General features: G+C 56.1%; 1 protein-coding gene and 1 long non-coding RNA gene across 3 annotated transcripts in view; one reads left to right on the top strand and one right to left on the bottom strand.

Annotated features, from left to right (window-relative positions):
* Window positions 1-1,086: 1,086 nt before the first annotated feature.
* On the bottom strand, window positions 1,087-2,813 carry LOC109024136 (uncharacterized). Of its 2 annotated transcripts, none has more exons than XR_002003583.2 (3): window positions 2,736-2,813; window positions 1,570-1,740; window positions 1,087-1,460 (listed from the first exon to the last, which is right to left on the bottom strand). It is a non-coding gene; the product is annotated as an uncharacterized lncRNA (long non-coding RNA). The 2 variants fall into 2 exon arrangements; XR_008674113.1 differs by having other exon boundaries at window positions 2,471-2,807.
* Window positions 2,814-5,345: 2,532 nt separating this feature from the next.
* The window catches only part of SEMA6B (semaphorin 6B), a 47,396-nt gene continuing 25,589 nt past the window's right edge, over window positions 5,346-27,152 (top strand). The window contains exon 1 of the mRNA XM_031006460.3: window positions 5,346-5,681. The gene's annotated coding sequence lies outside the window, so the exon portion shown is untranslated. The remainder of the gene's footprint in view (window positions 5,682-27,152) is intronic.

Raw genomic sequence — 27,152 nt, 5'->3', positions numbered from 1 at the left:
GCCACCGCACCCGGCCAGAGGGGAGATTTTGAAAGCAGAGAATGTGACACTTGCCCCTGCCCAAATGCCACTCACCTCCCATGCCTCAGTTTCCTATCTATACCCAAGGACAGACCCCAGGGAGGTTGAAGGTCCCTGGACACCCTCGCTCCACCCACAAATTCCTTGTTTTGGAGACCAGGATGCCACTGCCTCATTTGTCACTACATCATATGCAGATGATGCCTTGGGGGAGGGGGTTCTGGGCCAACCCAGGACACACATGGGCCTTTCTGGGGGATTTCTCAGTTTCTGAGAAGGAGGAAGCCTTGTAATTGCTCTAATTTCAATTTATAAATCAGGCGCAGGTCCTGCTGCTTCCGTCTCTAATTTAATGTTTCCCGCGTGCAGGCATGGTGCTGTTAGCTCCAGCCAGACACACAGCCTGAACCTCGGGCCCAGGGTCTGAGGGGCTGCAGAGGGGGTCTCAGACATAGTGGGGACCACTGCCTCCCTGGCTGAAGGTCTCCTGTGCACCTGGAGCTTGCATATATAACCCCTCTCTCAATGAGAGGGAAGCAGCGAGGTGTAGGGAACTCAGGCTGACCATGGGACCAGACGTCCTGGGTTCTGGGTTGGAGTCCTTGTCTCCATTCGAAATGCGCAAAGCACCTGGAGCTGTGCAGTGCACACAGTAGGTGCTTAATAAGTGCTTCCAACATTATTATTTCCCTGGATACCCCTGCTGCATACTGGGGAGGTGGTCACCATTATGTCCTGTTTTGCTAAAGAGAAAAATAAGTGACTCTGGTCTCACTCTCTGATCAATGAGCCTCAGTTTCCCCTTTGATACAATGAAGGCAAGCCCTGTTGAAATCTCAGACTCCCACTCATTCACTCCTTCATTCGTTCATTCATTCACCACATGTGTTGAGTGCTTACTGTGTGCTTGGCTCTGTTTTAAGCCTCGTGACACAGTGGAGTCCTGGACCGACCTGGGAACTTGACTGTCTTGGGGAGGGATTGGAAGAGAAACGAGTAAATGCATAAGAGAAAGTCCTATTGGTGAAAAGTTGAGCAAAGCCATCAAAACAGGGTAAAGAGGGATGGAGAGGGGAATTATTTTTATTTATGTATTTAGTTTAGAGACAGGGTCTTGTTCTCTTATCCAAGCTGGAGTGCAGTGGCGCAATCCTAGCTCACTGCAGAGTGATTACTGAAATGAGGGGAGGCTGGGGAAACATTGGAATTGAGATTTGGGGTAGGTGAGGAAAGGAGCCATTTGGACATCTAGGGAAAGAGTGCACAAGGCAGAGGGGACAGGCAGTGTACAGGCCCTGGGGCAGTGCAAGCTCTGTGCAAAACCTACATATTCAGAGACACTGGCTGTCCCAATAAAGCTGTACCCTTGGCATTTCAGAATGGAGCTGCCTCCTCCTCCAGGAAGCCCTCCTGGATCTTCAGTGACAATCATGATTAGGCTGAAAAAGCAAGGCGGGGAGGCAGTCCGTGTCAGGCTCAGGGGCACCAGGCAGGGGGGCAGGGAAGAGGTCTAAGAGACCCCACTCACTCACCCCAGGTCACACTCACTTGCCTTAAGGCCCCTCCAATTAGGGGGATCCCTGAGACACTAATGCTGTCCTGAGAGTTCTTCCAGGACAGTGGCACCTTCTTCTTAGAAGCTGGGGTTCAAATCCAGGCTCCACCATTTCCTGGCTGTGGGATCAGTCAAGTCACGGCTCTCTGGGTCTCAGTTTCCACCTTTGAAAATGGAGTAATAGCATCATAGTCCTAGAATCGTGGGGGTGCATATAGCAGAGGCCTAATATGTTAAGTCATCATTACAATTATTAATATATGCGCAATACAGGGCATATTTTGGGCAGCAGGCCCAGGGATGCTGTGTGGTTTTTGCAAAGGGCTCCACCCTCTCTGGGCGCCAGACTCCCCCAAATCCTCTCAGCAGCTCCAGGAGGGAATTGGAGGTTGAGAAAGGGTCCTCAACAGAATCCCTGCCCCATTCCGCGATGAGTCAGGGGTCAAAGAACAAGGAGCGAGGAAGGGTCAGGACCATGCGGCCACCACTCCCCCAGCCCCGGGGCTCCAGGCGGCTAGCTCCGCGCAGGACCAGCTGGGCGGATTTAGCCGGCGCATCTGCCGCCTGAGCAGCTGCCGTTCTGGGGGGGCCGGAGGGGGATTTGGGACGAGGGAAAAATCTGTCCGAGGAGAATCGTGTCTGCGCGGCCCAGCTGCCGAGTTGAGCTGGGGGGACACCCCGAATCCGCTCGGACCCCGGGCCCCTCCCGGGCCGCGACCGCCCCCACTTGCCTCTAGGGGAGGGGGCGTCGGGGAGGCTCTGACGTCACACGTGGCCCCAGCCAATCGGAGCTGCCCTTTCGGAGCCCCCAGGGGATTCCCTGGCCTGAGCGGAGACCCGGGGTGCAACCTAGCAGCGAGGACCCCCCAACCTGGGGTTAAAGAGAGCCCGCACCTGGCCGGGGAAACTGAGGCGGGGGGCCATTTGGGGAAGGGATCGGACCCAGGCGACCTCTCTGAGCGGCTGCCCGTGAGCCTGACTACAGCTCGGCCCAGAGAGGGCCAGGGACCCCCGGGAGTCACACAGCGGGGCGACGAGGCTAGTGGTCCTCATGGGGGCGCGCAGGCATTGGGGCGGGGCTTCCCTTCCTCGCAGGCGCCGGCAGTAAGGGGCCGGGCTCAGCCTCACCCCATCCCGGGGGCCCTGAAGGCCTTCTGACCTCCTCCGGGTCTCCCCGGGCCTCCTCGGACCCGGGGCCGCAGCCCGGGCCGCACTGGGAAGAAGGTGTCGGTGGCCGCGGGCGCCCGCAAAACCCGCACTGGAATCCACCCGGTCGGAGCAGGACGGGAGCGCTGCGCTGCCAACGCGCCAGCCCAGGCCGGGGAAACTGAGGCCCAGCGGGGCGGGGTTTTGCTCAGAATCCCACGGCTGGGAGGGCGCTGCTGGCTCTGGTGACCTCGGGCGATGCCCTGCCCCTTCCTGGGCCTCCCTGGCCCATCCTGCCACTGTCCTCCAGGTCAGGGCTCAGACAGCCAGGAGCCCTGGGCGGGAGGAGGGAGAGGCCCGGCCTGACCTTGCCCCGGTCCAGGACATGAAAGACCCATTCATGGTCGCAGAAGCCTGCGAGCCACCGGTGGGGGTGGGGCCTCCCTCAAGGCCTTTGTCCCCGAAGTCTCTCTGCCTAGAACGCCCTCCCCGCACATCCCTACCCCCACCCCCCTGCTTGGATCTATGGTTCCTCTAAGGCCTCCAGGCTACCTCCTCGAGGTCCTCCTGGACCTCCAGCCAGTCTGTCTCAGCCTGCAGTTCTGTGCCCACTGGTTTCTGTATCCCCAGGCTAGACAAAAGGCACAGGGCAGATTTGTCTTGTTGACAGCTCAGTCCAGTATCTGGTACACAGTAGGTGCTCAATAAATGTTTGCTGAATGACTAGGGTGCAGAAGTACCCAGCTGGGCCAGCCAAGAAGGCAGGGGAGGGAGGGGATGCCAGGGGCTGGGCACAGCGCAGGGAAGGGAGTGTTGGTGGGAGGATGCAGATTCTAGACCCCAAGCCTTGGAGCTGGGGCTCGGCCCCCTCCCTTGTGGAGCAGGCCTCAGTGGCCCCCAGCGGGCAGGACACAGGGCGGGGTGGGGGCTAGACACCAGCAGGTGCCTTGGCTGATTTGCCTGGGATGCTGGGGCGGCCGGAAGGCGGGAAGGGCAAAACCACGGGCAGGAAGGCCTGGCTGCTCCCGGAGGTTTGTGGTCACCAGGATGGCCCTGGGAACATGCCCAGGAATTGGAAGACCTGGGCTGTCTCCATGGGTGCCAGGGAGCCTGCAGATTGCCATGGGTGGCCTGGGGAGCGGGGTTCAAGTCCTGATACCCAGTCCCCACTGAGTGGCTGCTGGAAGCCTGTGCACAACCTGTCTGGACCCCCTGGATGGCACGGAGCCAGGGATGGGGCATAGTGGCCCCAGCACTCAGTAAGTGTGCAAGAAAAGTCACAAGCTACATAACAACAAAGTGTTGGCTGGTCTCAGTGGCTCATGCTATAATCCCAGCACTTTGGGAGGCCAAGGTGGGAGGATCGCTTGAGGCCAGTATTTCAAGACCAGCCTGGGCAATGTAGCAAGACCCCGGTCTCTACAAATAATAATAACAATTTTTAAAAAAAAATCATCTATCCTCTCTCTCCCCCATTTCTCTATTATCTATCTAAATTATAGAAAAACAGAAAAGAGGCTGGGCACGGTGACTCATGCCTGTAATCCCAGCACTTTGGGAGGCCGAGGCGGGCGGATCACCTGAGGTCAGGAGTTCAAGACCAGCCTGGCCAACATGATGAAAGCCCATCTCTACTAAAAATACAAAAATTAGCCAGGCATGGTGGCAGTCGCCTGTAATCCCAGCTACTTAGGAGGCTGAGGCAGGAGAACTGCGTGAACCCAGGAGGCGGAGGCTGCAGTGAGTCAAGATCATGCCACTGCACTGTAGCCTGGGTGACAGAGCAAGACTCCATCTCAAAGAAAGAAAGAAAAAGATAAGAAAAACAGAAAAGACAAGAAAAAATAAGTGTTTACAGAGCATCTACTGTATGGAGAGAGGCCAGAGCGACCAGGACAGCACTCAGTCCAGTGGGGGAGACGTACAGGATCACATCCACATGGGGAGGTACTTTGGACAGGGAGGGGCACTGAGGCATGGAGAGCAGCCCCTGCTGTCCTGAATTCATTCGAAGGGTCAGGAGGGTTACAGGAAGGTCTCTGAAACCTCCAGGCTCTGTCCTGGGGTCTCAAATTCATGGGGGAACCTGCAGTCCTCGAAAAACTCCTTTCTGGGCCAGGTCCCACAGGGCGCTGGCGACAGAGAGGCAGGTCCGGGAGTCGTGAACCGTGGAGATCTCTGCAGCCGGTTTGCTCAGGTCCAAAACCCCCTGACGCTCTCTAACTGGGTGACCTTGGACAAGACCTCCCTGTGCCTCAGTTTCCTGAAGTGTCGAGTGAATGTTGCTAAATGGAATACTTGTGGATTGAAGAAATGATCTCGTCTATGAAGGGGGCCACACAGACCGTAGGGTTCCTGACAGCCTCATTGACCCCATGTGCTGGGTGTGATTGGGGCTGGATCCTGGGGATGCGAGTTTGAACAGAGGGGACCAGGAGAGGAAGTTGGGGCGGCTCAATTAATAAGTCCACCACCTGGACCAAAGCAGGGTGACCCCCTTGGGCCTCCCCCCACAACTCACCCAAACGCCACCCACCGGCTCCGCCCTCCGCTCCGCGCCGCGGTTGCTCCGGGCCGGGTTTTGCGCGGCTCCAGCCCGGCTTTGGGGAGGTGGGGGTTTGCTGGAAAGGGGGGGCGGAGGTGGCAGAGCCGCGAGTCGCAGCGGCGGCCGCGGCGGGCGGAGGAGATGCGGCCGCGGCGCGCCCCCGGTCCGGCCGCCGCGCAGCGCCCCCCCCGGAGCCGACGCCAGCGCGCGGGGGGCCGGGGCTGAGCCCCCTCCCCCAGCGCAGCGCCGCGGGCCCGGGGGCGGGGAGAGCGCGCGCCCCCAGCCCCCCTCCCCAGCCGGGGATGCCGGGCTGAGCGGCCCGGCCGGGACAGGTGCGCGCACGGACCCCCCCAGCCCGCGCCCTCCCGCCCTTGCGCCTCCCGCCCGCGCACTCGCGGCGGCCGCGGCTCCGAGGTAAGCGCCCCGGGGCGTCTGCGGAGGGGGTTGGGGGAGGCGCGGGGATGGGGGCGTCTGTCGGCACGCAGCTGGGGGGGCCGAAAGGCTGGCTGGGGTGGCCAGGTCAGGCGCTAGGACTGGGGGGCCTGCGGGCCCTGCCACTGGGAGGGGACGGATTTGGGGCCAGGGAGGGGGTTTGGTGAGCGCTAGAACGAGGGGGGGAATCTCTCAGCCACACAACTGGGGAGGGGACCGGATTGGAGAGGGGGTCGCTGGCCGTATGGAGGGGTCCGGTGGGGGTCCGGTGGCATCGCTTTGGAGGGGCTGGATTTTGGCCTGGGGCGCTCCCTGAGGCTCCATTATGGGGGTGTCTAATGGCACCGCAACGTGGGGGGTGCGCTTGGATTGTTGACTGGGGGCCTGTATGTGCAGCTAGGTTGGGGGTTCTGTCGGCACCGCAGCGGGTGGAGATTTTGTCCTGGGGGGGGGGGCCCGGAGGAGACACAATAATGAAGCTCGCGGCTGCGCCGCTGGGGAGCTGGATTGGGGCCCAGGTGGGGGGTTCGGGGCAGGCAGGGGGCCTGTTGGTCGGGGGTTGGGGGTGGCGTTGGGGGGCGGGGTCCTGAGAGCCAAGTCGAGGCGACCCGGGGCTGGTGTGGGGGTCCTGGCACTGGGAGGCCCCTCCGCCCCACTTCGCGTCCGGCCGCCGCACCTTGGGCGCCCGAGTCCTCTCCGGCCTCCTGTCCAGCCCAGAACAGGACGAGTCCCGGGTCCAGGCCGCGGGGCAGGGGTCGCAGTGGTGTTGGAGGGGAGGGCCGGCCGGTCCGGATCCCCCGCGCTGCAGTGGGGGCCTGGGGGTTCGGGGCCCCCCAAGAGCTGACAAAAGGACAAAGAAAACGTCTATCTCCAAGCGCGCCGGGATGGGTGGGGGGCGCCGAGTGTGGCCCCCTCCCGCGGGCGCTGATTGGTCCCCGGGGTGGGGGTCACGTGCCCTCCTCTCCTGCTCTCCGCCTCTGGGCGCTCTCCGAGTTTGGGGCATCTCCCAGAGGGGGCGCTACTGTCATGAACCCCCACCTCTGCCCCGGCCGGGTTAATGCTGGAGCTAGGAGCGTTTGCAGGAGTCCTGGGGTTGGGGGAGGGATTCGCAGACCCTCGCCCCCGCCGCCATGTGGCCGTCTCTCTCTCGCTGAGGTCTTTGACATCCTCTACCTGAGGCTGTCATCTTTGACCCCTAGACTGGAGCGGAACGAGGACTTGGAGTTACTGGGGTGCTCTGAGGCTTTGGGGTTCTGGGTTTGGGTTTAAGGAGGGAGGAGGGAGAGAGGGACTCATGGCTGTGGTGATTGAAGGGGGCCCCTGCCCCATTTGTAAAATTGCATTTCTGTTTTTCTGTGTTCCTTCAGCTTGTGAGAAGGTCCAAATTCCCTCTCCAAAATAAAAATTCAGGACCCCTGGGGCATCCCCCTTGCCCCCAAACCCTTTCCCACATCCCAGGAGACCAGTTTCTTTCAGGCGCGGGACTTCAGGATGTACCTTAACAATTGCTTTAAACTCTACATAGGGAGAGCACAGGTTGTGGGGTGGGTGGTGGGGGACGGCTGGGGCCAAGGCTGAGTTGGAACCCACCTGGGAGGGGGTCTTAAACTCTCCGGGAAATTGTCTGGGAGTCACTGCCACCCACACAGAGACGCCTCGGATATTGGGTAGGTGGCAGCCTGGCGTCAGCCTCTTGCCTGTTCTGAACCGGCCCATCCCAACAGCAGGTGGGGAAACTGAGGCCCGAGGAAGCCGTTGAAACCCAAGAGCCCTCCTGCATCCCAGCTCCTCCTAAGGGTTGCCCTGAAGCTCTGCTCCTCCCTTCTTCCCCTTGACTCTGGGCTATGCAGGAGCTTTGAGAGGAGGCGCTTCGCTGTGTGGCCTTAGGCTGGTCCCTAGTCCTTTCTGGGCTTCAGTCTCCCCAGGAGATGCGCTTTGGTTTTGGACTGGAGTTGTGGGAGGTGAGGCAGAGACGGGTCGCTTGAGACTGTCTTGATCTGTGCCTGCCCCATTTTGCCTCTGGTTCCCCCACCAGACTCGGCTGGGGCTGAGCCCCCACAGGATCTTAGGGTCCGTGTCACCTCCTCTGCTTTGAAGTGAGTTGTCTCCAAGCCTAGGTATCCAGTCCCCCCAGGAGGGGCCTTTCCCCCTGAGACCTCAGTCCTCGCCTCTGACCGATGGGCATAGAAGGGGCTGGAGATGTGGCATGTCCTCTGCAGTGGCCACACCAGGCTGGCAGCCGGAGTTTGCTGGGGTTACCAGGACTGGGCCTGGAAGATAGAAATCAAACTGCCCTTGGAAAGGTGACCATGACGTCAGCCTGCAGGACAGGTGAGCTGGATCCCTGGGGACTGAAGGATGTTGCTGGTCACCGCCCGTCTCCTGGGAAGGAAGGTGTCCTGAGCTGACCCTGGGCGTGGCCCTGTCCTGTGGGCCCGGAAAGGGAGATGCTGGAGGGAGAAACTTCCAGGGCAGTGGTCAGGACAGGTGGGAGCAGGGAAGGCTGCCTGGAGGAGGGAGTACTGGGACTGGGCTTGAAGGAGAAGGATTCTGCCAGGAGGAGAGGGGGACAGGCATTGCAGGCAGAGGGAACAGCAAGGATCATCACAGTGGGGTATGTTGGAGGAGCCCTGAGTGGCTAGACTATTTAAGAGGACCATGAGGTAGGCAGTAGCCTTGAATGCCAAGCCGAGGAGCAAACTTTATCCCAAGGGCAATGGGGAGCCATGGAAGGTTATAGAGCAGGGGGAGGGGCATGAGTCACATTTCAGATCTTGAGGAAGGGTAGCTAAGAGGAGACAGGCTCCTTGGAAACCAAATGCATTGCTGGAAGGAGTGGTGAGCCGCCCCTCATGGGAGGCAGGCCAGAGGGGTTGGACGGCTGTCTTTCCAGAATCCTGGATAAATAATCCTGATATTGGTCAGGCCCAAGTGATCTCCTGGATTTTTTTTTTTTTCAATTTCCAGGTACTGTGGGTTTTCTGAACTGCTGTCGTGTTTAAGATAGCAGGGTTCTGAGAGTCTCAGGTATTTAAGGGGTTGTGGGCTCTCATACTGGGGCTCCTCCAAAACCCAGCCGTGATTTGGTTGGGCTGTGGCTTTCTCTTGGCCATGGTCGTGCATTTCTTCCCTCCCTATCTTCATGTAGCAGCAGTAGGGAAACTAAGGCTCAAAGCAGCCCAGGATTCAGGCCCCAGCCACCAGCCCCACGTCCTTTGGCTGAATTATCCCAAAACAGACCCTTCACCCTAGACACCCTCACCATCATGCATGGTGTTGCTGGGGTCGGGTGTGTGACCATAGGAAGCCAGGCACGCAATCCTTTTTCGTTATCACGGTCCTTCATCACCTCTCCTCCAGGGACATCCAGGTGAAGTGGCAGACATTAGGACAAGTAAGACAGTGGCGGTGGCTCACGCCTGTGATCCCAGCACTTTGGGAGACCGAGGCGGGAGGATCACTTAAGGCCAGGAGTTCAAGACCAGCCTGGCCAATATGGCGAAACCCCGTCTCTACTAAAAATACAAAAATTAGCCGTGCATGGTGGCTCACGCCTGTAATCCCAGCTACTCAGGAGGCTGAGGCAGGAGAATCGCTTGAACCCAGCAGGCAGAGGTTGCAAGGAGCCGAGATCATGCCACTACACTCCAGCCTGGGGGACGGAGCAAGACCCCGTCAAAAAAAAAAAAGGAAAAAGAAAAAGTAAGAGACTTGGGAGGCTGGGGACCACCCTTAGGACTCTTTGGCAGGGACATGGGGCCCCACTACTTGCCACCCTCAATGCTCCTTCTCTATCTGGCCCCAGGGTCCAAAGGTGGCCACCCCAGGGCCCCACTGGGAGGTAAGGCCCATTCTAGACTACATTTCCCAGGATGCACCGTGGCCCAGCTAAGCCAGCCTTCCAAGGGCGGACCTAGGAGGGAGCTTCCCAAATACAGGAACCCAGAGGAGGATTGTGGGTTCCCAGGTGGGCCTGGTTCCAGGCAATTAGGTCCATCAGTCAGTCAACAAATGCTGCCAGTGGCCCCCATGTGCTGTGTCCTGTGCTGGGTGATGCTAGGATCCCAGAGAGGTAACTTTAATTCCTCTGTCTAGTTGGAGGGGCTTCCAGGCCAGAGGAAGAGAAACAGGGGCAGGCACTGGCCACCCGTGCTACACAGGTTCAGGGCTAGGGCAGAGGGAGCAACTGGGGCTAGGGAAAGCTGTACCCTGCCTCATGGATCAGGGAAGATGTACCAGGAAGGGGCACTGTAGCTAGGGCCATGATGGATGTTTAGGAGTTCACTAGGGGGCAGCCATATGTTTTCTGATGATTGCAGAAGAACCTCCCTCCCCTGAAGGCCATGGACTCAGAGCCCCTGGGGAAGCTGAAGTAGCCATTCTGAATTATCGCCCTTATAGGCAGCCGTAGCATTTGGATCAGACTGACTTGAGATTGAATCAGTTTTTTCTCTCACTCACTCATGCCCCCTCTCTGAGCCTCAGTTTCCCCATGGGTAAAACAGGGGTTGCTGTTCTGCCTCCCTTAGGGTTGACCATTTAAACAAGAGGTTGCAGGCAAAATGCCACATATAGTTCTGTTGGGTTTCTGACTCCAAAAAAAGGAACAACTTTGCAAAGCAGAAACGCGGAGCTTCTGGCCATGATCTCATTTGGAGCCGTGGGAGCATTGCTTGCATTTAACAAGTGGACTGATGTTTAGTGAGCACCTATTAAGTGCCAGGTGCCACGGACCCAGCAATGACCAAGGCAGACTACTGCATCCTGCCCTTGTCGAATTCCCAGCTGGGTGGGGGGCAGGGGAGCACAGACGCTAACTACAGAAAGGGCAAGGTAAATCAGGTATAGTCAGTGCCCTGAAGACAGTTATCTTGCAAGTGGCTGAGAAGGGTGGGGCTGTGTTCACTGAGGCTGTCGGGGAGGGTGTCTCTGAGGAGATGACATTTGAGCTGAGACCTGGAAGATGAGAAGGAGCTGGCCATGCAGAGATCTTGGGAAGCAGCACTTCAGGCAGAGGGCACGGCCCGTGCAAAGGCCCTGGGGCAGGATCTCACCTGGCGTGTTGGAGGAACACCAAGTAGGCCCGTATGGCTGCAGCAGAGTGTGGAGGGGAGAGTGGGAGGAGGGAAGGGCAAGGAGAGTACGGGGCCAGTCACGCAGGGCCTGGTGGGCTGCAGTAAGGATTTGAGCTTCGACCCCCAGGGAGGTGGGAGCCATGGAGGGCTGCGGGAAGAGGAGGGACAGGACCTGACTCTTGGTGCCCTCTGGTGGCAGCTTTGGGGAAGACAGACGGGGGCGAGGCTGGAATTGAGGACCAGGTCCTGGTAATAATTGATGGGGGCCGGCCAGGCAAGGGTAATAGAGGGGGAAAAAGTGGATGGATAGGGGACAAATTTTTGGAGTCACCCACAAAACTTGCTGAGATGGATGTGAAGAGGCTGAAAGCCCCTTTCTCTGGGGGCAGGGCAGTGCTGTGGTTAACAGCGCAGCATCTGGACTCCTGGGCCCGGGTTCAAATCCCAGCTTGGCCATTTCCGGGCTGTGCGACCTTGGCCCCATCCTTTGCCCACCCTGGCCCCGAGTTTTCCCACCTATGGAATGGTCAGAAGAGCCCCTGTGACCTACCCCGCTGGGCTCAGTGAGGGACAGGGCTGGGAACACGGGTAGGCACCCTGTAAGTGTTTGCTCTTGTCCCTCTTTGAAGGTCGGGGCCTCAGGCTCTGGGGAGCAGTGAGGCACAGATGGGGGTGACAGGCTCCCTGAGATGACCCAGCAAACTGGGGGCCCCTTCCCCTCGAACACTGTTCTCCACAGTCTGACGGTTCTCAAGCCCCATCCCCCAGCGCCCACGTCACTCTGCCAGCCCCTCCATCATTCCTGAGCCCTGACTCACCAGGACCTGTGGTCCGCTCTGACCCCGGGGCCTTTCCCCTGGGACCTATTTCCCGCCTTTGTCTTCTTCAAGTTCATTCGCCAGGTCTTCCGTTCCCAGCAGCACTTGGCACTCCCTGAGACATCCACCCCCATTCCCCACCACCTCTCTCAGCGGGGCCCCCTCCAGGCCTCTCACACTGGTCCCGGCCACTTGGGGATCCCCAGCCTCTGGGGAGGGGCAGAGACTGGAGGAATTCTGGGGGAGGAGTTCAGCAGTGCGGGGAAGGGCGCCCAGAACCCCAAGTTGGAGGGGAAGGGCTCCTCATTTTCTGCCCCTAGATCAAGCCCCCAAAGGCGGGGCCATCTTTCTTCCTCCCTAAGTGGAGTCCCTATAACAGAGCCTTATTCCCCTCTGAACTCCACAACTGGGTCCCAAGCTCACGACCCACCCCTCTGTACTTCCTCCAAATTGGGTCTGAAGGGAGGACCTGTCCGTCCCCAAACCTGCTCGACGCCCCAGCCCCAGCCTGGATTCCCTTGGAGCCCCAGCCCCCTCGAGCCACCCCCTCCTGGGTCCCTTAATTACCTGCTGGGTATAAATGACACTTTAATTTCCTCTGAATGGTCGTTGCAACCCCCCCCCCCCCGCCCCACCCATTCCTAATTACAAGTTGCTGTTTCCGACTTGCCTCCTGGTGGCCCAATTTCAAATCAGTGATTAAAATTAATTACCTGGGGGCCCCCTCCCCGCAGGGGAGGAGCCCCAGAGATGCATCCATGTCCCCACTGGAGGTTCTGCCTGGGATCCCACACTCTGGCTTCCCGAGTGGCGTGGGGACAGGGACAGCCTCTCTCTGGGTCTCTGCTTGCTTATCTATGAAATATTTCAGCTGGCCAGATGCGGTGGCTCACCCCTGTAATCTAACACTTTGAGAGGCTGAGGCGGGTGGATCACTAGAGATCAGGAGTTCGAGACCAGCCTGACCAACATGGTGAAACCCTGTCTCTACTAAAAATACAAAAATTAGCCAGGCATGGTGGCACATGCCTGTAATCCCAGCTACTTGGGAGGCTGTGGCAGGAGAATCGCTTGAACCTGAGAGGAGGAGGTTGCAGTGAACCTAGACCGTGCCACTGCACTCCAGCCTGGGTGACAGAGCAAGACTCTGTCTCAAAAAAAAAAAAAAAAATTTAGGGTGTGCCATCATCACGGGCAGGTAGCACATTGTGAGCACTTGGAAAATGTCAGCAAGAGGCGGCCTCACACAGTGGCTCACGCCTTTAATCCCAACACTTTGGGAGGCTGACTCAGGAGAATTGTTTGAGCCCAAAAGTTCAAGACCAGCCTGGGTATCATACCCCCTCTCTACAAAAAATACAAAAAATTAGCTGGGTGTGGTGGTGCACACCTGTAGTCCCAGCTACTCAGAAGGTTGAGGCAGGAGGATCGGGTGAGCCTGGGAGGTCGAGGTTGCAGTGAGCTGAGATCACGCCACTGCACTCCAGCCTGGGTGACAGAGACCCTGTCTCAAAAAAAAAAAAAAAATGTCAGCAAGAAGCAAGATCACGTTTGCATCCATGGCACCCTTATGTGCTGTGTGACCTCAGCAAAATGGCTTAACCTCTCTGAGCTTCAGTTTTTCCATCTGCAAACAGGGATGAGGGTGCTGGTCTCTGAGGGTTGATGCCGGCAAGAAATAAGTTCATATGTGGGAAAAGCATGGCGCATAGTAGGTGCAGTCTTCCTAAATCTGATCTTGAATTCCTTCTCTCCTGGCCTGCTGTGAGTTGAATGTGGAAGGCGGCTCAGGGTAGAGTCCCATCCTTTGCAAAAGAGACACTCGGCATTAATTGAGTGCTTCCTGCATGCAGGGCTCTGTGCCAAGCCCTGGACACGCACAACCCTGAGCATGGCTGAGTCTCCCGCCATATTGGTGCACAGTAGGTGTTTAAGAAGTCTGGAATGAACCTATCCTTGCAACTATTTTAATTAATTAACTTATTTATTTATTTATTTATTTATTTATTTATTTATTTATTTGAGACGGAGTCTTACTGTCACCCAGGCTGGAGTGCAATGGTGCGATCTCAGCTCACTGTATCCTCCGCCTCCCAGGTTCAAGCGATTCTCCTGCCTCAGCCTCCCAAGTAGCTGGGATTACAGGCGCCCACCACCACGCCCGGCTAATTTTTGGATTTTTAGTAGAGACGGGGGGTTCACCATGTTGGCCAGGCTGGTCTCGAACTCCTGACCTCAGGTGATCTGCCCGCCTCGGCCTCCCAGTGTCGGGATTACAGGCGTGAGATACCGCGCCTGGCCAACTATTTTATTTTTAAATTATTATTATTATTATTATTATCATTAGTATTATTATTTAAGTCAGGGCTCTCAGTCTGTCGTCCAGCTGGAGTGCAGTGAGGCCGTCACAGCTCACTGTAGCCTTGACCGCCTGGGCCCTAGTGATCCTCCCACCTCAGCCTCCCAAGTAGCATGTCACACCACACTCAGCTAATTATTATTATTATTTTTTAGAGATGGGGTCTGGCTGTGTTGCCCCGTCTGGTCTCGAACTGGCCTCAAGAGATCCTCCTGCCTCAGTCTCCCAAAGTACTGGGATCACAGGTGTGAGCCACCTCGCCCAGCCTCCTTGGAACTATTTTATAAGTGGGGGCTCTTGCTGGGACATTCGTTCAGCTGATTTGTTGAGCACCTACTGTGTGCCAGGCCCCATGCTGGGCACTGGGGTCACAGCAGTAACTGAGACAGACCCCTGCCCTTGTGGAGCCAATATTTTTATCCTCATCTTTCAGAGGAGGAAACAAGCTCAGAGATGGGAGGGTTCTAACCCAAGGCAGCACAGCAGTCACGACAGTTAATTAAGCACCTATCATGGGTTGCTCATTTACCCCTCATGAGAAGCCGATGTGGATGGTTATCATGCTTGGTTCGCTGATGGGGAAACTGAGGCTCTGAGAACTGAGGACTCAGGAGGGAAGGTCAAGAGTGGAGGGGAGGCTGGGCGCGGTGGCTCACGCCTGTAATCCCAGCGCTTTGGGAGGCCAAGGTGGGTGGATCACGAGGTCAGGAGATCAAGACCATCCTGGCTAACATGGTGAAACCCCGTCTCTACTAAAAATACAAAAAATTAGCCAGACATGTGTGGCGAGCGCCTGTAGTCCCAGCTACTCGGGAGGCTGAGGCAGGAGAATGGCGTGAACCCGGGAGGCGGAGCTTGCAGTGAGCCGAGATCGCACCACTGCACTCCAGCCTGGGCGACAGAGCTAGACTCTGTCCCAAAAAAAAAAGAAAAAGAATGGAGGGGAGGCCGGGCGCAGTAGCTTAGGACGGGCGCAGTGGCTCACACCTGTAATCCCAGCACTTTAGGAGGCCGACTTGGGCGGATCACCTGAGGTCAGGAGTTCAAGACCAGCCTGGCCATCATGGTGAAACCCCATCTGTGCTAAAAATACAAAAATTAGCCAGGTGTGGTGGCATGCACCTGTAATTGCAGCTACTCAGAAGGCTGAGGCAGGAGAATCGCTTGAACCCGGAAGGTGGAGGTTGCAGTGAGCCGAGATTATGCCACTGCACTCCAGCCTGGGCAACACCAGCGAGACTGCTTCAGAAAAAAAAAAAAAAAAAAAGGTGGAGGGGAGGCTCATAGGCCACCTCCCAGGCTGGGCAGGGATGAGTTAACTGACATCCAGTAGGATGGGGGACACGGGGGCCTCTCTCTTCTGCCCCACCCCTCATGCCCGGGCCCCAGGGACTCCCTCCAGCCTTCCTGCCAAGTTCCTAGACAGCCCCAGAGCCTGGCTGGGCTGTGATGGGGGCGACCGAGGCAGCTGGAGGGGCAGCTGTAAGCAGAGCCCGTAACCAGACCTGGACGGCCCTGGGGCCCGGCTGCCGGGACCAGGTTACTCGATCCCCCGAGGGATGCTGGCCCCAGAGCCAGAATCCTGGGGCGGCCCGGACGATAGGGAGCTCCTTGTATGGAACTGGAGACAGACATCCCGCCCTTGTCCCTTGTGCTGTGGCAGATGGAGAAACGGAGGCTTTAAGCCTGCCTGGGATCACTGTCATCTTGGAACAGAGAGGCCCAGAGAGGGCGTGTCGCTGGCCTAAGGTCACACAGTAAGGTCATTTAACCTAAAGTGAATGCGTGTGTGCCAGGCCCTGAGCTAGTGTCTTTATTTTATGGACAACAGCAAAAAAAAAAAGAGGCTGGCAGGGCACAGTGGCTCATGCCTGTAATCCCAGCAGTTTGGGAGGCCGAGGTGGCAGGATCACTTGAGGCCAAGAGTTCAAGACCAGCCTGGGCAACATAGCGAAATCCCGTCTCTACAAAAAGTACAAAAATGAGCTGGGCATGGTGATGCACACCTATGATCCCAGCTTACTGGGGAGGCTGAGACAGGAAGATTGCTTGAACCTCGGAGGTTGAGACTGCAGTGAGCTATGACGGCACCGCTGTACTCAGCCTGGGCAACAGAGCAAGACCCTGTCCTTAGAAACAAACAAGAAATGAGGCTGAGTGTCGTGTCTGAGTGAAGGGGAGAGCCCCAGGAGTCCTCTCTGTGCTGTGCCAGCCTCCCCATCCACCTTGACCTCTGTCTCTTCCTCTAGTGGTCTCAGTCTCCACGCTTTTTCCTCTGCAGTTCCTTCCCCTTGGAGCACCTTCCTCACCTTGTCACGAGGTCTCCCCTTCGATCTTCAGGCCTCAGCTCAAATGTCCCCTCCTCTAATCATTCCTCATGTTTTTATGTTCGTGCTTATTATTGTCAGAAGCTATCGAGTTCTGATATTGGTTAATGTGTGTAGTGTACCCCCGTCTCCCCACGGGACTGGGAGCCCCATAAGGGTAGGGCTTTGTAGCTGTCTCGGTCACACCTGTGTCCCCATGCCTGAACACATGAGTCTGGTATACAGCTGGTGCCCAATAATTATGAATCCAATGAGTAAGTAAATGACTTCCAATTTGGGGTACAGGTCGCCAGAGCTGGACGCAGTTGCTTCCAAGTTGGCGGTTGAGCGAAGATGAGGGCAGGGTGGTTGTGGCTGGGGGAACCCAGGGAAACTGAGGCCCAGCCAGGGCAGTCAGAGAAGGCTTCCTGGAGGGGGGGACACGCATGCACGGCCTTGACTGGTAAGCAGGAGTCAGCTGTAGGGCTTGGAGGACAGAGCGTGAGGTTACTATGTCTGGCTGGTTGGGAGGGCAGCTGGGCCTTGAGGAGGCTAAAAAGGTTCCCCAGCAGAGGGGACAGCCTGAGCCAAGGTCTGCAGGGAGGGGCTGGAAATGCCTGATAGTAGGTGAGGGCAAGAAGAAGCTTCAAGTTATTCCCAGGGCGGGAGGTGTCCTTGAACACTGAGGTATAAAAAAAAATGGTTCTAGGCCGGGCGCGGTGGCTCACGCCTGTAATCCCAGCACTTTGGGAGGCTGAGGCAGGCGGATCTCGAGGTCAGGAGATCGAGACCATGGTGAAACCCCGTCTCTACTAAAAATACAAAAAATTAGCTGGGCGCGATGGCGGGTGCCTGTAGTCCCAGCTACTCGGGAGGCTGAGGCAGGAGATTGGCGTGAACCCAGAAGGTGGAGCTTGCAGTGAGCCAAGATCGTGCCACTGCACTCCAGCCTGGGCGACAGAGTGAGACTCCATCTCAAAACAAACAAACAAACAAAATTGGTTCTTCTTCTGTGGGGCACTGGGGAGCCATGGTAGGCCTTTGAGCAGGGGAGTGGCAGGGTCAGAGCTGAGCTTGGGATATGCAGTAAAGGGATGGCTTGGTGGTGGTGCTGGGGTCAGAGAGGAGAGTGGGCATTGCCCTTGAAGGACAGCTCAATACCCAGGCTAGGAATGCCCCCTGGGACAGAGCCAGGGACCAAGCCAGCTTCTGGAAGTAAGAAGGATTCAAGGTGGATTGAAAGTAAAACTTCCCTGCTCAGGCAAAAAAGAAAAAAAAAAAAAGGACGCGGCACGGTGGCTCACGCCTGTCATCCCAGCACTTTGGGAGACTGAGGCAGGCGGATCACCTGAGGTCAGAAGTTCAAGACCAGACTGGCCAAACATGGTGAAACTTTCTCTCTATTAAAAAGACAAAAAAAAATTAGCCAGTCGTGGTGGCGGGTGCCTGTAGTCCCAGCTACTTGGGAGGCTGAGGCAGGAGAATCGCTTGAACCCGGGAGGTGGAGGTTGCAGTGAGCCGAGATCTCACCCGTGCACTCCAGCCTGGGCAAAAAGAGTGAGACTCCGTCTCAAAAAAAAAAAAAAAAAAAAAAAAAAAAAGAATTTTAGCTACAGACCAGCTATCAGGAAACAAAAAAATGTAGAAAAAACCGTATTTCACCTGCCGCATATTGGTTCAGATTACACTCTTTCTTCCTCATGGAGGTGCTTTAGGGTTGAATTTTAAATCACCTACAGTGTACAGAGATGGGGAAACTGAAGCCTGGAGGAGGGAAGTGACTGTCTGCGGTCAAACAGCTGAGGCAGGGCCGGGGTTTGAACCTGGGCTGTGCGGTTCTGGAGCCAAAGCTCTTCTTCTGGGACTTCTTCAGAAGCTGATGTTTTCTGTCCAGGCCTCAGTTTCCCCAACCAGCCGGTGAGATTGGGCTGAGCAGGGCGGGGCAGGATGGCTTGTCGATGGTGCCCCTGGTTCACTGGGGTCTTTTTTTTTTTTTTCTTTTTGAGACAGAGTCTCACTCTGTTGCCCAGGCAATGGCGCAATCTCTGCTCACTGCAACCTCCGCCTCCCGGGTTGCCGTGATTGTGCAATGGCGCGATCTCGGCTCACTGCAACCTCCGCCTCCTGGGTTCAAGCGATTCTCCTGCCTCAGCCTCCCGAGTAGCTTGGGATTACAGGCGTGCACCACCACGCCTGGCTAATATTTGTATTTTTAGTAGAGACGGGGTTTCACCATGTTGGCCAGGTTGGTCTTGAACTCCCGACCCCAGGTGATCCACCCATCTCAGCCTTCCAAAGTGCTGGGATTACAGGCGTGAGTCACCATGCCTGGCTCCAACAAGCAATTACTTTTATTTTATTTTATTTGAGACAGGGCCTTGCTGTGTCACTCAGAGTGCAGTGGGGCAATCGCAGCTCCCTGCGGCCTCAACCTCCTGGACTCAAGCGATCCTCCCACCTCAGCCTCCCAAGTAGCTGGGACCACAGGCACACATCACCACGCCCAGCTAATTTTTGCATTTTTTGTAGAGATGGGGTCTTTCTATGTTGTCCAGGCTGGTCTCAAACACCTGAGCTCAAGTGATCCTCCCGCCTTGGCCTCCCAAAGCGCTGGGATTACAGGCATGAGCCACCACACCCAGCCCAACCAGCAATTATTGAGTCCCAGTGGTGTGGGGACACCGGTCATTTGCCTAGACACACCCGCCCTGCCTCAAGGGGCTTCCGGTGTGGCCAGATAGATGGGCTCTGAACAGTCCCATAGGTAGGTGATTGTTTCATTTATTTATTTCTTTATTATTATTAATGTTTTATTATTATTATTTTTTTGAAGTGTAGTTTTGCTGTGTTGCCCAGGCTGGAGTGCGGCGGCACGATCTCAGTTCACTGCAACCTCTGCCTCCCGGGTTCAAGCAATTCTCCTGCCTCAGCCTCCCGAGTAGCTGGGATTACAGGCGTGCGCCACCACGCCCGGCTCATTTTTCGTATTTTTAGTAAAGACGGGGTTTCACCATCTTGGCCAGGCTGGTCTTGAACTCCTGACCTCAGGTGATCCACCCCGCCCCCCCCTTGGCCTCCCAAAGTGTTGGGCTTACAGGCATGGCTCACCATGTCCGGCCTCATTATTTTTTTCTTTTTCTTTTTCTTTTTCTTTTTTATTTTTTGAGATGGAGTGTCGCTCTGTCGCCCAGGCTGGAGTGCAGTGGTGCAATCTCAGCTCACTGCGACCTCCGCCTCCCGAGTTCAAGCGATTGTCCTGTCTCAGCCTCCTGAGTAGCTGGGACTACAGGTGCATGCCACTGCGCCCAGCTAATTTTTCTATTTTTAGTAGAGACGGGGTTTCACAATATTGACCAGGCTGGTCTCAAACTCCTGACCTTGTGATCCGCCTGCCTTGGCCTCCCAAAGTGCTGGGATTACAGGCGTGAGCCACCGTGCCCGGCCCCAGGTGATTATTTTATTTGGGGAATCCATGCATGAAGCTGCACCTCTCAGAGTTTGTGATGCACGTGGATCCCTGCAGGATCTTGCTCAGGTGCAGGCCTGGGTGAGCGGGCCTGGGCCTGGGATTCTGCATTTCTGACAGTGGTGCCCACGCAGCTGTTCCCAGACCCACACTCCCAGCAGCACACGGGCCTGCGTGTGATGGGGGAGAAGAGGAGGGCATAAAGTGGGGAGGGCAGAGGCGTCTGGGTTCCAGGAAGGTCGAAGGGGAGCCTCTCTTAGATGACCTGAAGTGAGGAAGTGAGTTGTGTGTGTATCTGGGGGAACTCCCAAAGCAGAGGGCACAGCCTGGGGTAAGGCCCTAGGGCAGGACCATGCCTGGCTTGTTGGAGGAACAGCAAGGAGGCCCGTGTGGCTGGAGCCAAGTGACGAGTGGGAGAGAGGGAGGAGGAGAGGGTAGACAGGGCATGGGGCAGGTCGTACAGGGCCTTGTGGGCTGCAGGGAAGACCCCGGCTTTGACCCCGAGGCAGGTGGGAGCCATGGAGGGGTAAGGGCAGAGGAGAGACGGGACCTGACTCATGTGCTCAGAGGCGTCCTCTGGTGGCTGTTTCGGGAAGGACAGCCTGGGGATCAGGGCGGAGGGGACTGGGCTGGGCTGAGCTGGGCCAGGCAGGCGGGGATGCGAGTGGCCACGGTATGGACGGGAAGCGGTGAGAGTTCTGCGTAAACTCGAAGGCAGAGGCCGCAGGAGTGGCTAATGCTGGCTGTGAGGCTGGTGGAATGGGGTGTGGCGGGGAAGTCAGGATGAGCTCCAGTTGTGTCCTAAGCCATCAGCGGAGACGGAGGACGCAGGAGAAGTGGGGCCGGGTCGGGGGACATCGACCATCCATTGACCCCGATTGGATCGGTAGCCTCAGTGCCACTCCAGCGAGAACCCCATTAGGGTTTTTGTTTTATCTGTTGTTTGTCTTGGAACTCACAACCGGATCCCAAAACTTACACCGAAGCCTCAGGGGCCAAGAACAGCCCAGAAACGCTGGCCTGGAGGAGAGAAGGTTGGGGGAGAGTTCCCCCAGGAAATTCAGGCCCATGACGGGGTGACAGTAGCTAGGGCGGCGCGGTTCTGGGGTCGTGCCCCGTATGGCTGAGGGTGAGACTTCATGAGCCCTGTGCCTGGAGCGGCTGAGGGGAAGCTGAACCCCGAATCCGGAGCTGGGGGAGGCCTGGCTACAGTCAGGACGGTGGGTGTCATCGGATATAGACGGGGTTTCGGGACCCAGGAGCGGACAAGGCCGTCCAAGAGGGGCGTGAGTCGAGGGAAAAGAGAGACGGAGAGCTGGCGGTTGAGGGGGGTGCAAGGCGGGACAGAAAGCTGGGAGTGAGGCTGGCGAGTGTGGGGCATGGGGGTCGCCAGAGGACAGAGCTCCCAGGAAGAAGAGCTAAACTAGGGGGTCCCCGAGGACGTTTCCATTCCTGAGCTTCAGTTTCCACATCTGCACAGTGGGCTCATGTTTGCAGAGCTGGAGTGACAGCCGGGGGCCTCCTGGAGGGAGCTGTTGCTTTGTGACCCCTCTCCCCCAACAAGGCGCCCCCACAGAGTACATGCAAGTCCCCAGGGTTGCAGGCAGGAGCCCCCCAACCCTTGGGGCACGCAGGGTTGCCCCGGAGAACCCCGCACGCCACGGGGCGCACCCGCCAGCCCCGTGGCTCCCTGTGACCAGGTGTCCGGCAGCCGCAGCGTGGCAGGTGGTGGGGCCGCTTCCGGGCAGGCAGGCGCCGAGCGGCTGCTGGCAGGGGCTCCTCGAGTTTCACGGAGAGAAGCAGATAGTCTTGGCGATAGGGGGAGGCGCACAGGCCTCGGGTAACCCCAGATCGACGGGGTAAACTGAAGCTAAGTAGATGGGGTTCGTTGTGAAGTGGCCTGGACTCCCCGCAGTAAACATTTGGGGTTCAGTTGTGTGTTATTATCAAAATAAGTAAAATTGAGCAGGATCTGTGGGCTCCGCTGATCCCTGACTTCGGGCAAATGACTTTACCTTTCTGTGCCTCAGTTTCTCTGTCTGTATAAGGGGCCTATTAAGAGAACTCACCAGGCCAGGTGCGGTGGCTCACGCCTATAATCCCAGCACTTGGGGAGGCTGAGGAGGGTGGGTCACTTGAGGCCAGGAGTTCGAAACCAGCCTAGGCAACATGGTGAAACCCCATCTCTACTAAAAATACAAAAATTAGCTGGGTGTGGTGGTACATGCCTGTAATCCCAGCTACTCGGGAGGCTGAGGCAGGAGAATTGCTTGAACCTGGGAAGCCGAGGTTGCAATGAGCTGAGATTGTGCCACTGTACTCCAACCTGGGCCACAGAGCAAGACTCTGTCTCCAAAAAAAAAAAAAACAAACAAAAAAAGCACTCACCCCTTGGGAGTGTTGTGAAGATTAAATGAGTTAATTTAAGTACTTATGACAATGCCTGGCACCTAGCAAGTGCTTTGTGTTTGCTAGGTGTTTTGTTGTTGTTGTTGTTGTTTTGAGACAGTCTCGCTCTGTCGCCCAGGATGGGGTGCAGTGGCGCGATCTCGGCTCACTGCAAGCTCTGCCTCTCGGGTTAATGCCATTCTCCTGCCTCAGCCTCCCGAGTAGCTAGGACTATAGGCACCCGCCACCACACCCAGCTAATTTTTTTGTGTGTTTTTAGTAGAGACGGGGTTTCACCGTGTTAGCCAGGATGGTCTCTATCTCCTGACCTCGTGATCCGCCTGCCTTGGCCTCCCAAAGTGCTGGGATTACAGGCGTGAGCCATGGCGCCCGGCCTGTTGTTATTTTGTTTTTTTGAGACAGGGTCTCACGTGGTTGCCCAGACTGGAGTACAGTGGACCAATCATAACTCATTGCATTCCTGAACTCTTGGGCTCAAGCCATCCTCCTGCTTCGGCCTCACAAGTAACTGGGACTACAGGCATGTGCCACCACGCCTGGTTAATTTTTTATTTCCTGTAGGAATTGTGAGGGGGTGTCTCACTATGTTGCCCAGGCTGGTCTCAAATTCCTGAGCTCAAGAAGTCCTCTTGCTTTGGCCTCCCAAAGTGTTTTACAAAATTAATACAAAAATTAACTGGGCGTGGCAGTGCACTCCTGTAATCCCAGCTTCTCAGGAGGCTGAGACACGAGAATCGCTTGAACCTGGGAGGTGGAGGTTGTAGTGAGCCGATAGTGAGCCACTGCACTCCAGCCTGGGCCACAGAGTGAGAATCTTTTCCCCCCTCCCCTGCTCCCTCCCCCCTGCCCAAAAAAAAAAAAAAACCCCAGGCATGGTGGTGCACACCTATGGTCCCAGCTACTCGAGAGGCTGAGGCAGGAGGATTGCTTGAGTCCGGAAGTTCAAGGCTGCAGTGAGTGGTGATTGTGCCACTGTACTCCAGCCTGGGCAACAGAGCCAGACCCTGTCTCTTAAAACAATGTTTAAAGAAATAGTTTCTAGAGTTAAATATTGTTCTGATAAAACTCAAGATGAGGCCGGGTGCTGTGGCTCACACCTGTAATCCCAGCACTTTGGGAGGCCGAGGTGGGCGGATCACGAGGTCAGGAGATTGAGACCATCCTGGCTAACACGGTGAAACCCCGTCTCTACTAAAAAATACAAAAAATTAGCTGGGCGTGGTGGTGGCGGCGGGAGCCTGTAGTCCCAGCTACTGGGGAGGCTGAGGCAGGAGAATGGCGTGAACCCGGGAGGCGGAGCTTGCAGTGAGCCAAGATCGTGCCACTGCACTCTAGCCTGGGCAACAGAGCAAGACTCCATCTCAAAAAAAAAAAAAAACCACAAGATGAAAGACAGACCATATCACACCAATTAGGATGGCTACTGTCAAAAAACCAAGATAGCCGGCTGTGGTGGCTCACACCTGTAATCTTCGCACTTTGGGAGGCCAAGGCGGGTGGATCACCTGAGGTCAGGAGTTCGAGACCCGCCTGGCCAATATGGTGAATCTCCATCTGTACTAAAATTACAAAAATTAGCCAGGCATGGTGGCACCCGCCTGTGGTCCCAGGTACTCGGGAGGCTGAGGCGGGAAGATCGCTTGAACCCAGGAGGCGGAGACTGCGGTGAACCAAGATCATGCCACTGCACTCCAGCCTGGGTGACAGAGCAAGACTCCATCTCAAAAACATAATAAGAATGAAGGAGGCTGGGCATGGTAGCTGACATCTGTAATCCTAGCACTTTGGGAGGTCAAGGTGGGTGGATTGCATGAGGTCAGGAGTTCAAGACCAGCCTGACCAACATGGTGAAACCCCATGTATACTAAAAATACAAAAAAAAAATTAGCCGGGCGTGGTGGCATGCACCTGGAGTCCCAGCTACCTGGGAGGCTGAGAAAGGAGAATCGCTTGAACCTGGGAGGCGGAGGTTGCAGTGAGCTGAGATCGTGCCACTGCACACCAGCCTGGGAGACAGAGCGAGACTGTCTCAAAAAAAGAAAAAAAAAAAAGGGAAGGAAACCCTGACACAGGTCACAGTGTGGATGCATCTTGAGGCAATCACGCTCAGTGAGAGAGCCAGACACGAAAGGACAAACACTGTGTGACCCACTCCTAGGAGGTCCCTAGAGTCATCAGGTTCACCGAGACAGTAGGATGGGAGGTGCCAGGGGCTGGGGAGGGGGGTGAGGAGTGAGTGTTTCATGGGGACAGAATTTCAGTTTGGGAAGTTGAGAAAGTTCTGGAGATGGTGGTGGTGATGGGTGCACAATTATGTGGATGTTCTTAATGCTAGTGAACTGTGTGTACTTAAAAACAGTTAAGGGCCCACCGGGCACCGTGGCTCACAACTGTAATCCCAGCACTTTGGGAGGCCGAGGCGGGTGGATCACCTGAGGTCAGGAATTCAAGACCAGCCAGGCCAATATGGTGAAACCTTATCCCTACTAAAAATACAAAAATTGGCCGGGCGCAGTGGCTCATGCCTGTAATCCCAGCACTTTGGGAGGCCGAGGCGGGCGGATCACGAAGTCAGGAGATCGAGACCATCCTGGCTAACATGGTGAAACCCTCTCTCTACTAAAAAATAAAACAAAAATTAGCCGGGTGCTAATTTTTGGTGGTGGGCACCTGTAGTCCCAGCTACTCGGTAGGCTGAGGCAGGAGAATGGCGAGAACCCGGGAGGCGGAGCTTGCAGTGAGCCGAGATCGCACCACTGCACTCCAGCCTGGGCGACAGAGTGAGACCCTGTCTCAAAAAAAAAAAAAAAAAAGTTTAAAGAAATAGAATTAAATATTATTCTGATAAAACACAAGATGAAAGACACACCATGTCATACCCATTAGGATGGCTACTGTCAAAAACTGGAAGGTGGCCGGGCATGGTGGCTCACACCTGTAATCCTCGCACTTTGGGAGGCCACGGCGGGTGGATCACCTGAGGTCAGGAGTTCGAGACCAGCCTGGCCAACATTGTGACACCCCGTCTGTACTAAAAATACAAAAATTAGCCGGGCGTGGTGGCACATGGCTGTGGTCTCAGGTACTTGGGAAGTTGAGGCGGGAGGATCACTTGAACCCGGGAGGCAGAGATTGCGGTGAACCAAGATCATGCCACTGCACTCCAGCCTGAGTGACAGAGCGAGACTCCATCTCAAGAAAATAATAAGAATGAAGGAGGCTGGGCATGGTGGCTCACACCTGTAATCCCAGCACTTTGGGAGGCCGAGGTGTGTGGATTGCATGAGGTCAGGAGTTCAAGATCAGCCAGACCAACATGGTGAAACCCCATGTATACTAAAAATACAAAAAAAATTAGCCGGGCGTGGTGGCGTGCACCTGGAGTCCCAGCTACCTGGGAGGCTGAGCAAGGAGAATCGCTTGAACCTGGGAGGCGGAGGTTGCAGTGAGCTGAGATCGTGCCACTGCACACCAGCCTGGGAGACAGAGCGAGACTGTCTCAAAAAAAGAAAAAAAAAAAAGGGAAGGAAACCCTGACACAGGTCACAGTGTGGATGCATCTTGAGGCAATCACGCTCAGTGAGAGAGCCAGACACGAAAGGACAAACACTGTGTGACCCACTCCTAGGAGGTCCCTAGAGTCATCAGGTTCACCGAGACAGTAGGATGGGAGGTGCCAGGGGCTGGGGAGGGGGGTGAGGAGTGAGTGTTTCATGGGGACAGAATTTCAGTTTGGGAAGTTGAGAAAGTTCTGGAGATGGTGGTGGTGATGGGTGCACAATTATGTGGATGTTCTTAATGCTAGTGAACTGTGTGTACTTAAAAACAGTTAAGGGCCCACCGGGCACCGTGGCTCACAACTGTAATCCCAGCACTTTGGGAGGCCGAGGCGGGTGGATCACCTGAGGTCAGGAATTCAAGACCAGCCAGGCCAATATGGTGAAACCTTATCCCTACTAAAAATACAAAAATTGGCCGGGCGCAGTGGCTCATGCCTGTAATCCCAGCACTTTGGGAGGCCGAGGCGGGCGGATCACGAAGTCAGGAGATCGAGACCATCCTGGCTAACATGGTGAAACCCTCTCTCTACTAAAAAATAAAACAAAAATTAGCCGGGTGCTAATTTTTGGTGGTGGGCACCTGTAGTCCCAGCTACTCGGTAGGCTGAGGCAGGAGAATGGCGAGAACCCGGGAGGCGGAGCTTGCAGTGAGCCGAGATCGCACCACTGCACTCCAGCCTGGGCGACAGAGTGAGACCCTGTCTCAAAAAAAAAAAAAAAAAAGTTTAAAGAAATAGAATTAAATATTATTCTGATAAAACACAAGATGAAAGACACACCATGTCATACCCATTAGGATGGCTACTGTCAAAAACTGGAAGGTGGCCGGGCATGGTGGCTCACACCTGTAATCCTCGCACTTTGGGAGGCCACGGCGGGTGGATCACCTGAGGTCAGGAGTTCGAGACCAGCCTGGCCAACATTGTGACACCCCGTCTGTACTAAAAATACAAAAATTAGCCGGGCGTGGTGGCACATGGCTGTGGTCTCAGGTACTTGGGAAGTTGAGGCGGGAGGATCACTTGAACCCGGGAGGCAGAGATTGCGGTGAACCAAGATCATGCCACTGCACTCCAGCCTGAGTGACAGAGCGAGACTCCATCTCAAGAAAATAATAAGAATGAAGGAGGCTGGGCATGGTGGCTCACACCTGTAATCCCAGCACTTTGGGAGGCCGAGGTGTGTGGATTGCATGAGGTCAGGAGTTCAAGATCAGCCAGACCAACATGGTGAAACCCCATGTATACTAAAAATACAAAAAAAATTAGCCGGGCGTGGTGGCGTGCACCTGGAGTCCCAGCTACCTGGGAGGCTGAGCAAGGAGAATCGCTTGAACCTGGGAGGCGGAGGTTGCAGTGAGCTGAGATCGTGCCACTGCACACCAGCCTGGGAGACAGAGCGAGACTGTCTCAAAAAAAGAAAAAAAAAAAAAGGGAAGGAAACCCTGACACAGGTCACAG

The sequence above is a fragment of the Gorilla gorilla genome, chromosome 20, assembly GCF_029281585.2.
Source record: "Gorilla gorilla gorilla isolate KB3781 chromosome 20, NHGRI_mGorGor1-v2.1_pri, whole genome shotgun sequence".
NCBI classification, from domain to species: Eukaryota; Metazoa; Chordata; class Mammalia; order Primates; family Hominidae; genus Gorilla; species Gorilla gorilla.
This window is presented reverse-complemented; position numbering and strand designations above follow the sequence as displayed.